Consider the following 12780-nt stretch of genomic DNA (forward strand, 5'->3'; position numbering starts at 1 on the left):
TTTTCTTTCTCTTGCGCCTTATTTCCCGTTTTAAATGAATAATTTCACGATTTATTTAAGGGTTGTGATTTCTAACTGTTTGTACTCAAAAAGGACGAAAATTTTCTAAGCAATGATTAACTAATTCTTTAAAGCGGCTTCACAACACATCAACGTCAATCTCCCCATCGAATGAATATAATGACATCTCTAAGTAATCAAGTATACTCACATCATCAGCCCCTGAGAAGTTTCTGTAGGTAAAAGTTTTTTTTTTAACGACCTTAGCTGACAACGCATTTTTTATGCAAACCAAAACAAGTTTGTGATAGCAAAGACCATCATGAATTTCAACGGCAAATTCAGACAATCGACCATCCAGAAACACGAGATAAAGTACTGAATATGATGTATTACCAACCCTTGTCGCACTACGAACACGCTATGTAAAGTCATGTGCATGCTATTTCAAACAAAATTTCACTATTATTAACGTCAGTAGAGCTGATTTACAATTTATCCCACTCTATACCAGGCAAGTTGAAATCGCCGGCTATAATTAACGAGTATTACTGGATACACTAGTACACAGGAAGTCTTGGATTTATTTTAAGAACGACACTGGAGCATTGGGTGGCCTGTAAACAGCACCAATGACACAGGGTACTCCACACAGTACTGTTGAACACCATCGGGCCTATTTTGCATCGGTACAAGGTCTATTTTTTCTTCAGAAATTATAGCAACGCCCCCTCCTCGCGTATCGCGGTATTTTCGGGTAATACGATAGGGCGGGGGTATGATTTCGCAGTCCTGAATGTCTTGTCGCACCAGGTTTCCGTGGTAATAACTATATGTGGGTTATATTTGAAAAGAAGGTGTTCGAGCTCAACCGTTTTGTTTGCCAGGCTACGCGCATTTATGTTGACCAAGATTAACTCTCCCCCGTCGTTATCACATCGTCAAGCGGAATCGTTTTCCTCGGGGCTTTCCTGCCTCATTTTAATTCTGCCATTCTTGGCTTCATTCCAAACGAACGTGTCTTTTTCCACTGTAATTCTATCATGCACCACCTAAACTTTAATTCCGTTTGCCCTTTTCGCCTTCGTACTTTCCGATAGTTTTCGCTGTTTTTGCAGAGTACATTGTGAGAGGTCATTTGCAATGGAAATATTACTGCGCTTTAGCTTGCTGCAGTTTTTAAATATGTTAACCTTTTCGCTGAATTCGCAAAATCGCATACCGTAAAAACCCGCGTATAATACGAACCCGCGTATAATACGAGGTGTAATTCGGGGACATCAAAATCAGAAAAAAAGTTTTCATCCGCATATAATGCGAGGTAAAGAGCACATAAAACATTTATTTGCACTGCAGTTACCGTTCAGTCTTTGTCAGTTTTCGCTGGCACCGTCTCCCGACGTCCGTTTAGTCATCGTCAGGGTCGCTGCCGCTGTCTGCTGAAGTCGCCTTGTCGGAAATGTCTTCCCACAGAAAGTGGTCCTCAGTGCTATCAAGGGCGTTCGAGATGCCGCATTTCTTAAAAGAGCGACTGACGAGCTCCTCTGGAATGCTGGCCCACGCATCCGCGATCCAGCCACAAAGCACCGCTGGAGAAACCCGCGTCAGCCATTCGGTAGCTGTCACTTACGGGTATCCTGTCCTCATCCACTCTTGGTAGCAGGACCCGATGCAGTCTTTGAGAGGCTTGTTGATGCAAATGTGTAGCGGTTGCAGCTGCTGGGATGTCATTCCTCCTGGCATGACAATGAGTTCGGTGCGGGGTTCGTGCAACAACTTCTTCACGGAATCGTCCAGGTGGCAGCGAAAGGCGTCCAACACGAGCACTGACGGGAATCCCCAACAGTGCTCCAGGCCGCCGACACCACACAAACTTTATCCAGTCAAGCACCAGTTGCTTCCTCCACCCACGAATGCTGCCTTCGGTAACGCCGAACTGCCGTCCTGCAGCGCAATTTCTGATGGTCTCGGCACATAAAATAACTTTTCTTTTAATTGCAGCCGAATACTGTTTTAGTGCACCCGACATCTTGATAGACTTGCGGTGAACGTGCCGAGATCCTTCGCGTAGTCAAAACAATCAAAATGGCGCCGGCTGAGAGAAGCAGCAGCCAGCTAACGCCACAGCAAGATGGCGCTCCCTCCGCTGAAACCGAAAGTGCAAATTCTCGGGGGAAAACTTTGGGATCCACATATAATACGAGGCACAAATTTAACAGAGTAAAATTTGGAAAAAAACCTCGTATTATACGCGGGTTTTTACGGTAATTACGGGTCGCGTCTTATCCTCACCTTCGTTCCCAATTCTGTGTATTCGCTAAATTGTTTTAGCTGTCACACCTAGATGTTTTTCAAATATACCTGTAGAACTTTCGCTCTTAAAGCGTCATTGGTTTCAATGTGTGGCTCAGGAATCCCAAATACAATTAGATTATTTCGCTGGCTGCGATATTCAAAGTCAACCAACTTACACTCTTGAGAAGCTAAAACATATCCCATGTTAGCTAGCTGTTCATTCAACAGAGCAATCTTTTCCGTGTTTTTTCCTACATTTGTAAGGACTGAAGCAAAACCGCGCGAAAAAACGAAGGACGAGGGAGAACACACACACGAGCGCTGACAACAACTGAGCATGTTTATTGCAAACGCAAATATATACGCTATACAAACAGAGATACAAAAAACAACCACAAGATATGCAAACAGCGTAAGCATTTTTTCGCCGCGCCCGAACTAATCACACCACTCTGGGTACTGCTTCATCCTTTCAAATACAGCATCTCTTTCGCAGTTAAGGTGACCGATGGCTTGCTGACGCACTTATCCCCTCTCTCGGCGATTTGGAATGCTTCAGTACCCAGAGTGGTGTGATTAGTTCGGGCGCGGCGAAAAAATGCTTACGGTGTTTGCATATCTTGTGGTTGTTTTTTGTATCTCTGTTTGTATAGCGTATATATTTGCGTTTGAAATAAACATGCTCAGTTGTTGTCAGCGCTCGTGTGTGTGTTCTCCCTCGTCCTTCGTTTTTTCGCGCTGTTTTGCTTCAGTTCATAATGAACCAACTGGCCCCACTTCAGACATTAATTCAGTTCATTGTAAGGACTGTTTCTATTTGAGAAATTTTTTGGTTGATTTCGTCGAGTTTCTTCGAAAACACAGTCTGGTTTTCTTTAATATTATGGATATCTTCAGCTATCGCCTTCTGCCCCTTCATGAGCTCTTTAAGCATTTTTTCCTATTTCCTCGCGACCGGGATTTAGCTCAACATCTCCGCCTAACAGTAACAACATCGAAAGACACTCCAGAGCCTTTGTAGCAAGCACTTTGGGGCACGGCACAACAATAATGAACCTATTTTCACTTCTACAACATTTGCCAAATATACTAACCTGCAAAAACAGGACGAATGGTTTAGTTATCTTCATCAGCGAAGTTGTGGCGTGCCCACAAGACGGTCTGATGAAGACTGGCTTTATGTAGTCCGCTCCGGGGGCTGTCAACGCTTCCACTGTCTGCGTTCCGCAAGCATGCGCCAGTCCAGCGTAGATAGGCAAGTCCCACGTAGGTCGAAGCGTGTTAACACGGTGGTAGCTTCCGATAAGGCCCGTACTTGAAGCGTGAACAGCAGCTGGTACATTGCACTTCAAAGCCTGCAAAAACAGGACGAATGGTTTAGTTGTCTTAATCAGCGAAGTTGTGCCGTGCCCACTGGCTAGTAGTCGGCAGACCGAGTTGTTAGTTAACAATAATGTAAAATTTTAGGGGAAACTCATGAAATACTAAAAAAATAAATTGTTTGAAATGCCGAAAAAAGGTTTTATGTCTGGAATTATGAAAACGAGCCCTTCCCCTTCGTAATGTTTTCATTCATGCTTTCGTAACACATCGTCGGCTACAACTTTCGAAGCGGCAAATTACCCGCTCAGTCGTGATTTCCGGGCGCTATTCACATATGTACTCCCACTGCAAAAAAGAAGCGGGAAGCGCACTCTCCTCACAAGGAACTAACGAGTCTACATTGCGGGCTTGTACGTATGCAAATATATACTTATGGTCGCTCGCCATCACTAGCCTTTCCACTTGCTTATAATGAAGCGCAGCTCTGTTAGCATGAATTTTGAGTTCCCACGCGAAGCGAAGCGAGTTTCGGTCCTTGCGGGCGAGCGGCTACTTCGTAGAAACATACCTCCACAGAAAAACCCAGGAAGACGCTTAAGAATCCGGTAGATATGCCAAGCCAGCTGTGGTCTTTCGATAAGGCCATAACCCCTCCACGCCGACATGGATTCCCACGCGCTGTTTCTTCTCTAGTGTAATTACAAAGAAACTCTATGCCTGGCACACTTCCTATAAAACAGTTGAGCAAGACAGCTGAGTCTTCTACGAACACGGGAAGGGAAATTAGCTTCCAAGCGGCGCGTCGGTGGCTGTTTGGTATTTCGCCAGCAGCGTCTGTATGTGTGGTTCACATGATTTGAAGTGCAACAAAAAAACATGGACGAAGAAACAGAGTAAACGAGACAGGCGCTAACTTCGAACTTCTATATTCGGCTACGCATGTGCTTATATTCTTTAGGAAACGAGACGGCGAGAAAGAAGGATCAAACACATGCATACATGATAACAATAGGTATGTTTTCACCATGTTCTCAGAAAGCTCATTTAGCTACTGTACAAAGCAATCGAGGTACCACTTACGCAGTCACTCTCTCTTTTCCTGATATAATACGCTTCGGCTAATTCCCTCGCTTCGTCGTTCTTCTTTTGTTTAGTATTTCCATCTCATAGAACCGTGGCTCACAACCGCAGGCACAATATTTGGTGGGCAAATTTGCTCCGTTAACTTGTCCAAGCGACAATTCATGTTTCTTGGCTCTCTCGTTGACACAGCGGCCCATTTTGCCGACGTAAAACCTTCCGCAAAATGGCGCTATTTCGTACACAACACCTACAGCACAATCGACGTAGCACCCGCCGCGATGACTCAGTGGCTAAGGCGTTGCGCTGCTGAGCACGAGGTCGTGGGTTCGATTCCCGGCCGCGGCGGCTGCTTTTCTGATGGCGGCGAAAAGCAAAAACTCCCGTGTGTACGAGATTTCGGCGCACATTAAAGATCCCTAGGTGGAAAAAAATTAATCCAGAGCCAGCCACTACGGCGTGTCTCGTCGCCTTCGCTGCGTCGGCGCGTTAAAACCCTACAATAAGAAAAGAACAACCGATGTAGCGATTTGAGTGTTTTTTCCAACATGCCTTCTTGCTGCATTCACCCGGTATACGCGAGCACAGGCGCGCATGTTTACACGGGGCACAGAACGCAAGGGTGATCCCGTATCTTTCGGCGGCTTTTTAATTTTGAGCGACACTCTGTGCATGTTCGGCATGACATCCGTTTTCGGCGTAAGAGAGATAAATTTGGCCTTTTCCTCTCCTTTCCCTTTTCTGAGCAACGTTTTGCCCCACGGACGTGTTTTTTTTTTTTGCGCTTCGAATCATGGCAAGCATTCACCAACTATCCCAGCAAGAAGTTCTTCTCAGTCTGCAAGTACGTGCGCGTGGCGTGGGCACGTGTTTGTGTGTTCGGCCCAGGATGCATACGCGAGCAGTTTATTTATCGCTAATAAAAGCGTTGTACGACCTACAAAAACATCATACTGCCTGGGCGATATTTGATTTGGCGTAATTTTGCCTTTCCAGACACAGCTCGTTGTACTTTGTTCACAGCCAAAGTAGTGAGAAAACAGCTTTATCTATTATTCATTGCTGCCTACCACAACGATTGCGCCGGTTTCCCTCCTACATTTGTACAAGCTTTCCCCGTGCCCGACACGGCAGCCTGGGCTCTTAGTCCCCACCAACAAAGGCGACTATTGAGTAGCCGCGGCATTAAAGGTCGAAACCGCAACAGCTGCGCTATGAGTAGCATCGCTTGGGACACAGAGCGGTCGATACCTCAGGCTGGCATGCGAATCGCCTTTTTTTTGCCCAGAAGTTGTGCTTTCTGAATGAGCGAAAAAAGAAGAGCTATCCTGTTTACCACAGCCGCAGCAGTTAAACAAGCAGAGACGATATCTGCGTAGCCACTGAATATGTAATATGTAATTTAAACGTCGCTGTTTTTCTTTGTGAAACCGGGTGGGAGATAGCCGTCTAAGCGTAAGGGACCTCCCGCCGTTTCAGTTTAACCTTGTCTTTTTCTTGGCGTACTCACGGGTGCCTAGTCATGTTTAAGCAAGAGAGCTTCATGACTGGCCGCTGCGTGTACTTATACCAAACCAGAATTACGGTGCTATAACTAATTAACGAAGAAAATCAGTTAGCCGATGTAAGTGTAGCTGAAGATCTAAGTCAGTTATACATATTGAGATGCGTGGTTTAGATTATAACAATCATTGTCGCTATGTCAAAGTCAACTGCCGAAGAAGGTTTCTGCTATGGATGTTGCACTACTCCTGTATGTATGTTTTCTGTCTTCCTTTATTCTAGTTTTCTATGAAAAAGCGCGCGTGTTTACGAGATTTCGCCGCACGCTAAAGATGATTCCCAGGTGGTCAAAATTATTGCGCAGCCCTCCACTACGGTGAGCCTCATCGCCTGCGTTGCGTCGGCGCGTTACACCCTACAATCAATCAATAATCTAATTTTCTGACACAATGCCGGAGACTGCAGCCAAATTTATTTCCGCATTCCACACAGCTCTCCAATATGGACCCCACGCTCTTCAGCTACGACTGCCACTTCTGCTCTGGGACGCCCAACACACTGTACCACATGGTGTGGTAGTGTAAAGGCGTCACCGAACTACCTGAAGTCATCAGACTCATCACACCGACACAGCTGCAGTGGGAGGTCCTGCTGAGTAGCGATGTCCTGAAAACCAGCGTGGCCTCGTGACCAGGGTCATTCGGGCTGCAGCTCGCCATGGCATCTTCGACTAGGGACGCCACCCACCATTGATGACCGACAACCATCCCGCGCTCCTTTCTTCACGCTCATTGGGAGCAATAAACGTTTTTTTCCTCATGTCTTCGCCAGATTGGATGAATGAACGGATTACTGTTTTTCAGAAAAGGGGTGAGGAGGTTGGGACTAATCGGCAAATCGACTGAGGGAGAGGTCTGAGCATCCAGGGGCATACTTAGAGCAGCGGTGCCAGAAAAGGTAAGAAATATACTTACGGAATATGCATTCCATTGCACAAAACAAAGGGACACATACAAAAATTTAGTAGAAATTGATCAGAAAATAGTACCGAACACAATTGAGCGATATGCAATCGTAGAGGAAAGAATACCGCACAGCCACCCGCAGTATTCTGCGAAGTATTACCGGAAAGCAAAGATGAAAAAGGGCGTAGGGTCTCCGTGAACGAAGTATGAAAATAATTCCGCGAACCATGCATTAGGTTTGTTTATTCATGTTTTGCTTTTACCGCCACGTTGCGTCGGTCTCTCTTATATTTATTTCTATGTCGCACGTGTTATCTCTTCCTCTTTTGATAGGGAGAGGGTGTCCAACTAGCGTCAACAGCCTAGAATAATCTTATTTGTTCTACAATGTTCTCGATGTAAATCGGCGGTTCGAGAAACACTCGCGCCGAAAGATAAAAGCGTGCAGAGCAGACGCCGCGGTATTCGAATCGCCGAAGCTGGCTTGCTCACGTCACTTTGTTGACTGCTGCTTCGCCGCCTGTGTATTCTTTGACTTGTTAGGAGAGCACAAGTTATAAACTTGTTTTCCTTGAAGACAACTGCGTCATCTTTGGCTGCGTGGCAATACAACGAATAAGTAACAAAGCAAGGACACACAAGTTATAAGCACCAGAGAAAATTGTCGGCGTCTACCTGCCGTACCTGGCTGTAACTGTTTGGAATAAATCACCGCGATAGTGTTATTATGTGGTTATGTTTCATTTTGATGGCTATCTACGCAGAGATTTCTTGTGGCCGACCGTACCTCTGCTCGTGCTCTAATTGATTGATTGATTGATTGATTGATTGGTTGGTTGATTGGTTGATTGATTGATTGATTGATTGATTGATTGATTGATTGATTGATTGATTGATTGATTGATTGATTGATTGATTGATTGATTGATTGATTGATTGATTGATTGATTGATTGATTGATTGATTGATTGATTGAATCATTGATTGATTGACTCTTCAGTGCCAAAGATATCGATTACCGTCGTTCTGCGCGGCTTTTAAAGCGGTTGAAATGTTGAAAGCAGTCGGGTTTTAAGAGCCCCACCCAGGAATAAGCACTATTTTTGTTGGTGTTCCAGCTGTCCGGTACAGAAAAAGGCCGCCGGTGCAAAGAGTAAAAAATAAACCAAATTGGGTGCCTGTGGGATGTGAGCCCTGATCTCAAGAGCAAGATGTGGCTGAGTTACCACCGCACTTTTTGCCTACGTTGCAAGCGGTGGAAAAAAGTGGCTGTGGCTGTTTTTGTTCCATTCTCCTTGACAGATACCTACTTTGCAGATTGGCGTGTAATCGGGAGCGAGGGAAAACACACAAACATGATGAGGTAGTAAAAAGAGCTCTCGAAGTAATTAGCGCAGAAAGACGACAAAGGAAACGGAAGAAAGAGGTGGAAATGCGATGCAGCAGTTACTCGAGAGAACAAGTACCAGAACAAAAGGGGTGTTTGCGAAGTCTTTCCAGGCTTCCGCCTCCACTGCAACCAGTGCCCCGAGGAATGTCTTCGTCCTCGCTGCCTTTCCCCAGAGAATTTATGGCTGCGTGCTGAGAACCTATGAATCTCTATTAAGGTAGGTTAATAGATAGAGAATGATATAAACGCGTTGTCGCATTAAAGAAGTCTTTGGTGTGTACCGCCAGGGAAAGCAACACTGCGGGTGCATTCAAACAAGGGAACAATAGGCCATAACATATATGAAAATGAAAATATGATAACGACGAAATGAAAGTGAGAAATAATTCTAAGACAATTATAAATAACAACAGATGTATGCGAGACGCATAAAGTTCTTTCGATAAGCTTCCGGTAGTTCTTTTTGTAATTTCAATACCTTTTTTCTGGCGCATTGCCTAATGCCTTTTCATCTTTCAATGTCATTTTAGTTTCTTAAAGACACCCAAGGGGGTATTACATAAGGGGCGGGTAACAAAAGCAAAAGTAACGCACGTAGAAGCTAAGGAATAAAAAAAGGAAGAACTGATTGATGTTTTCTAGAAAGGAAGATGGTCACCTAATGTTTGCGATGTCTCTGGATCCCGCACGTGGGAAAAACGAGGCATAAAAAGTAGAGGTCCAGGTACGAGGCCGAGCAACTTGAAGCGAATTACTCGTGGGGTCAGATATGCGGGTTGCAGGAATCAAGGTGGGGCATGCAAGGGACTATGAAAAATTTTGTGGAACAAAGAAAGGCTGGCCAAACGACGGCGTATGGCGCGCAGGGATCATACCAAAAAAGTTTAGCGCCCACTATGTCACTCGTCTTTGTATGTACACTCATTACTGCCCCACACCATAACTGACTGCTGGAACAATTGACCCTTATGTATAACAACCCACATAGACATAACTAAATTTCCCCAATTATGATGTGTTCAGTTGCGTTGTTCCTGGAAATGTATTGTTGTGCATCCGCGCTCATCTCTTCGCCTGCACTTCACCAATTTTCTGTATTTAACTAGTTTTCTAGACGAGTAATTTCCCAGTTATCTGTAAGTGCCATCTTGCGCAAGCGCAATCCGTCTATTTGTTAAAATGGTTTTTCCTCAAAAACATTGCATTCCTGCATATTTTGTTGTACCGAAGTTTTCTTTTTGTGTCTTTTGCTATGGTTTCCTTTCTTTTCTTTTTTTCTTGTTGTTCTGTTGTATCGAAGTTTTCTTTTTCGTTGTTTGCTTTTCTTTTTCTTTTTTTAGTACTCCTGTCAACATATGCGTATTTTCTGTGTGTTTATACCCCCCTCCCACAGACTGTACCCCCCATTGAGGAACTTTAGGAGTAGCATGAAATAAATAAATAAATAAATAAATAAAATTCGTTAAACCAGTTCTGCTTTCAAACCAGATACGCAGACACTTAAAGAGTATTACCCGCCGCGGTGGCTCAGTGGCTAAGCCGTTGTGTTGCTGAGCACGAGGTCGCGGGATCGATTCCCAGCCGCGGCGGCCTCTTTTCTGATGGAGGCGAAAAGCGAAAATGCCCGTGTCTTCGAGATTTCGGCGAACTTTAAAGATTCCCAGTTGGTCAAAATTAATCCGGAGCCCTCCAGTACGGCACGACTGATCTCCTGCGTTGCGTCGGCGCGTTAAACCCTACAATCAATCATCAATCAGTGTAAGAGTATGAACAGCGAATAAATCTAGTGGGCCGGTTAATGAAGTGATTCGATGGGGTGTACAAAATAAGATAGTCAAGGGTCCCAAATGGGCGATGCGTACCCTAGTTTTGGTGGAACAAGGGGTTTGTGTGCTTGTCATATTGCATGTTGTGGGGTGAGGCGTGAATGGCGTTTCAGGAAACCGAGCGTTTTATGTGCAGGTGAAATGATGTTAGTAACGACGTGTAGGCACCATGAAAAATGGCCACATATAGTGATGCCCAAATACTAGTAAAATAGGACACTGTTTAAAGGGATGACATTAACTGTGGGTGGATAGACACGCGGCATACGGGGGCTCTGAAAAGGCAGGAGTTTACATTTATTGGGGTTAAGTTCCATGACCCCCCGATCGCAGCATTCATGCAGGCAGTGCGAGCAGGAATGGTGTGGTTGGTTTAAAGGAATTGGTTTGAAGGGATGACTGTTTTGAAATATCAGTGACAGTGGTATACACAGCGCAGTAATCAGCGAACAGGCGCAGGTGGATATAAGAAATATAAGGGCACTAATTCTAAACCCTGCGGGACGCCTGACGTTATTGGAAGTTAATTAGAGGTCAGGTTGTTCACAATAACGGAGTAGGGTTTGTGAGCAAATATTTTGTTCAATATTGCATGTTAGGGGAAATATTTACCTATAAAAGTTTAAGTAACAGCCGGGTATAAGGTCATTTGGTGAACGCTTTAGCAAAATCCAAAAACATGACATCGGTTTGTAAGTTGCAGTATAGGCATGACATGGACGAATATGGCCACTTGAGTTTCACAGGAGAAACCTCTGCGAACCTGTGTTGCACGGAATGAAATAAACGCTGTTTGAATCAAGAAAGTTTATGATATGCTGTAAATGACGTGTCCCATGATTTTACACGACACGCTGGTTAGAGATATGGCAGAATAGTTCAATCGCGAGTTTTTGTTGGAGAAACATTGGAGCAACCTTCCCGTTCTTCTCTGGCACCCCCCTCCTCCACCGCACACTTTAGGAGAGCGCTCGCGCCATCACGGCAAACTGCCCATCTTTCACAATTTCGGGACACTCCCGTGCTTTGCTTTCTTTCACTATTCGGTCTTGCCATCGTTCACTCGGTTACGACAGCGACGCGGATCAGCCCAGAGACGGCCGACAAAGGGCTTCGCCCTAAAAGTCGTCCTGCGACCAGCCATTCCTCAACGCCATAAAATCTTCGTACATGGTTTGGAATTAGGAGAGTAGACGTACCCGTTCGTGCTGGTCAATGGGAATACGGCGTGTTTATGTGGAGAATCTGTACTTTCCGCGCACACAGAATTTTCGATGCCTTCTCCGGGTCTCCGCACTTCTTCGCCTCCCCATTACCAGGCGAAAAAAATATGCGATTCAAAATGAATACATCTTTCTTGTTTTCTGTGAGATGCTGAGCCGGTAGAGTTAACGTATATTCCACGGAGGACTCCTTTGAAATCAGCCGTATACAAACGAAAAAAAAAATAGACAAACGAACAAACAAAATCGAACTAACGAACATGTCCCCACAAGGCGTCGCCCTTCAAAGTCACCGGGACGAAGTGGCTTTGGTGTACCACTTTTTGATATGAGGGAATAAAAAAAATGTGTGGAAACCTCTACTAATGCAGCTCCTGTGTAACATCAAACGGCCTCGATGTTTCCGATGGTGTACCTCGTAAAAACTAAACGGCGCTCCTGAACAGAGCGCTTTTCTTTCTTTCGGACCGGCTGTTGCTTCCGTGCAATACCTATTCATGGAAGATCAATTGGTAGACACTTGGGAATGAGGATGCAGCACGTTCCTCTGCCTCATGGACCTTTTGTTCGTGCCGTCGCGCACTCCTAGCTCCGCCTTCAGAAGGCCGCCATCCCGGAGTGCCTGGCATGCCATTGTCAAGCCGCTTTCGACGCAGCTGTCAACCATGCCTTTCTCTCGGTTGCTCTGTCTCAGCGGCCACCTCTCCTTTCCCAGAAGTCTCCATTGGCAGCCTGAGGGTTGTTTGGTAGCAACGTCGGCATTCCGGCCCTGTCGTTCCTATTCACTATGTGACGGACGACCCGCTCACAGCGCTCTTCGGACCTTGATACAAACACCATGGCTTGCACCGGTTAAGCACATACAGTCGGATATTTGCAGAGGAACACGCAAAGACACGTGCTGACAACACTCTGCGACTAAATACACAAACAATACTGAGAGGAAAAGGCGTGGTAATCAAGACGTTTAGCACCAGGAAAGAGACTCGTTGTTCAAAGAAGAAAAGGACTATCGCAGCCTGCTACCACGAAGGGGACAAAGACATGCCGCCGCCTCCCAACCTTGAGACCATGTTTCAGTGGTTTTGAAAGCTGCGGTGTCGGTGACAAGTTTTTTGCAACTTTTCGCCTCGCAGAAACGAAGGGCAGCATGCTCTTCCCCTGCCGCGGGACGC

The sequence above is a fragment of the Haemaphysalis longicornis genome, unplaced genomic scaffold (assembly GCF_048455015.1).
Source record: "Haemaphysalis longicornis isolate Haplotype H1 unplaced genomic scaffold, Haemaphysalis longicornis Haplotype H1 scaffold_2, whole genome shotgun sequence".
In the NCBI taxonomy this organism is placed as follows: Eukaryota; Metazoa; Arthropoda; class Arachnida; order Ixodida; family Ixodidae; genus Haemaphysalis; species Haemaphysalis longicornis.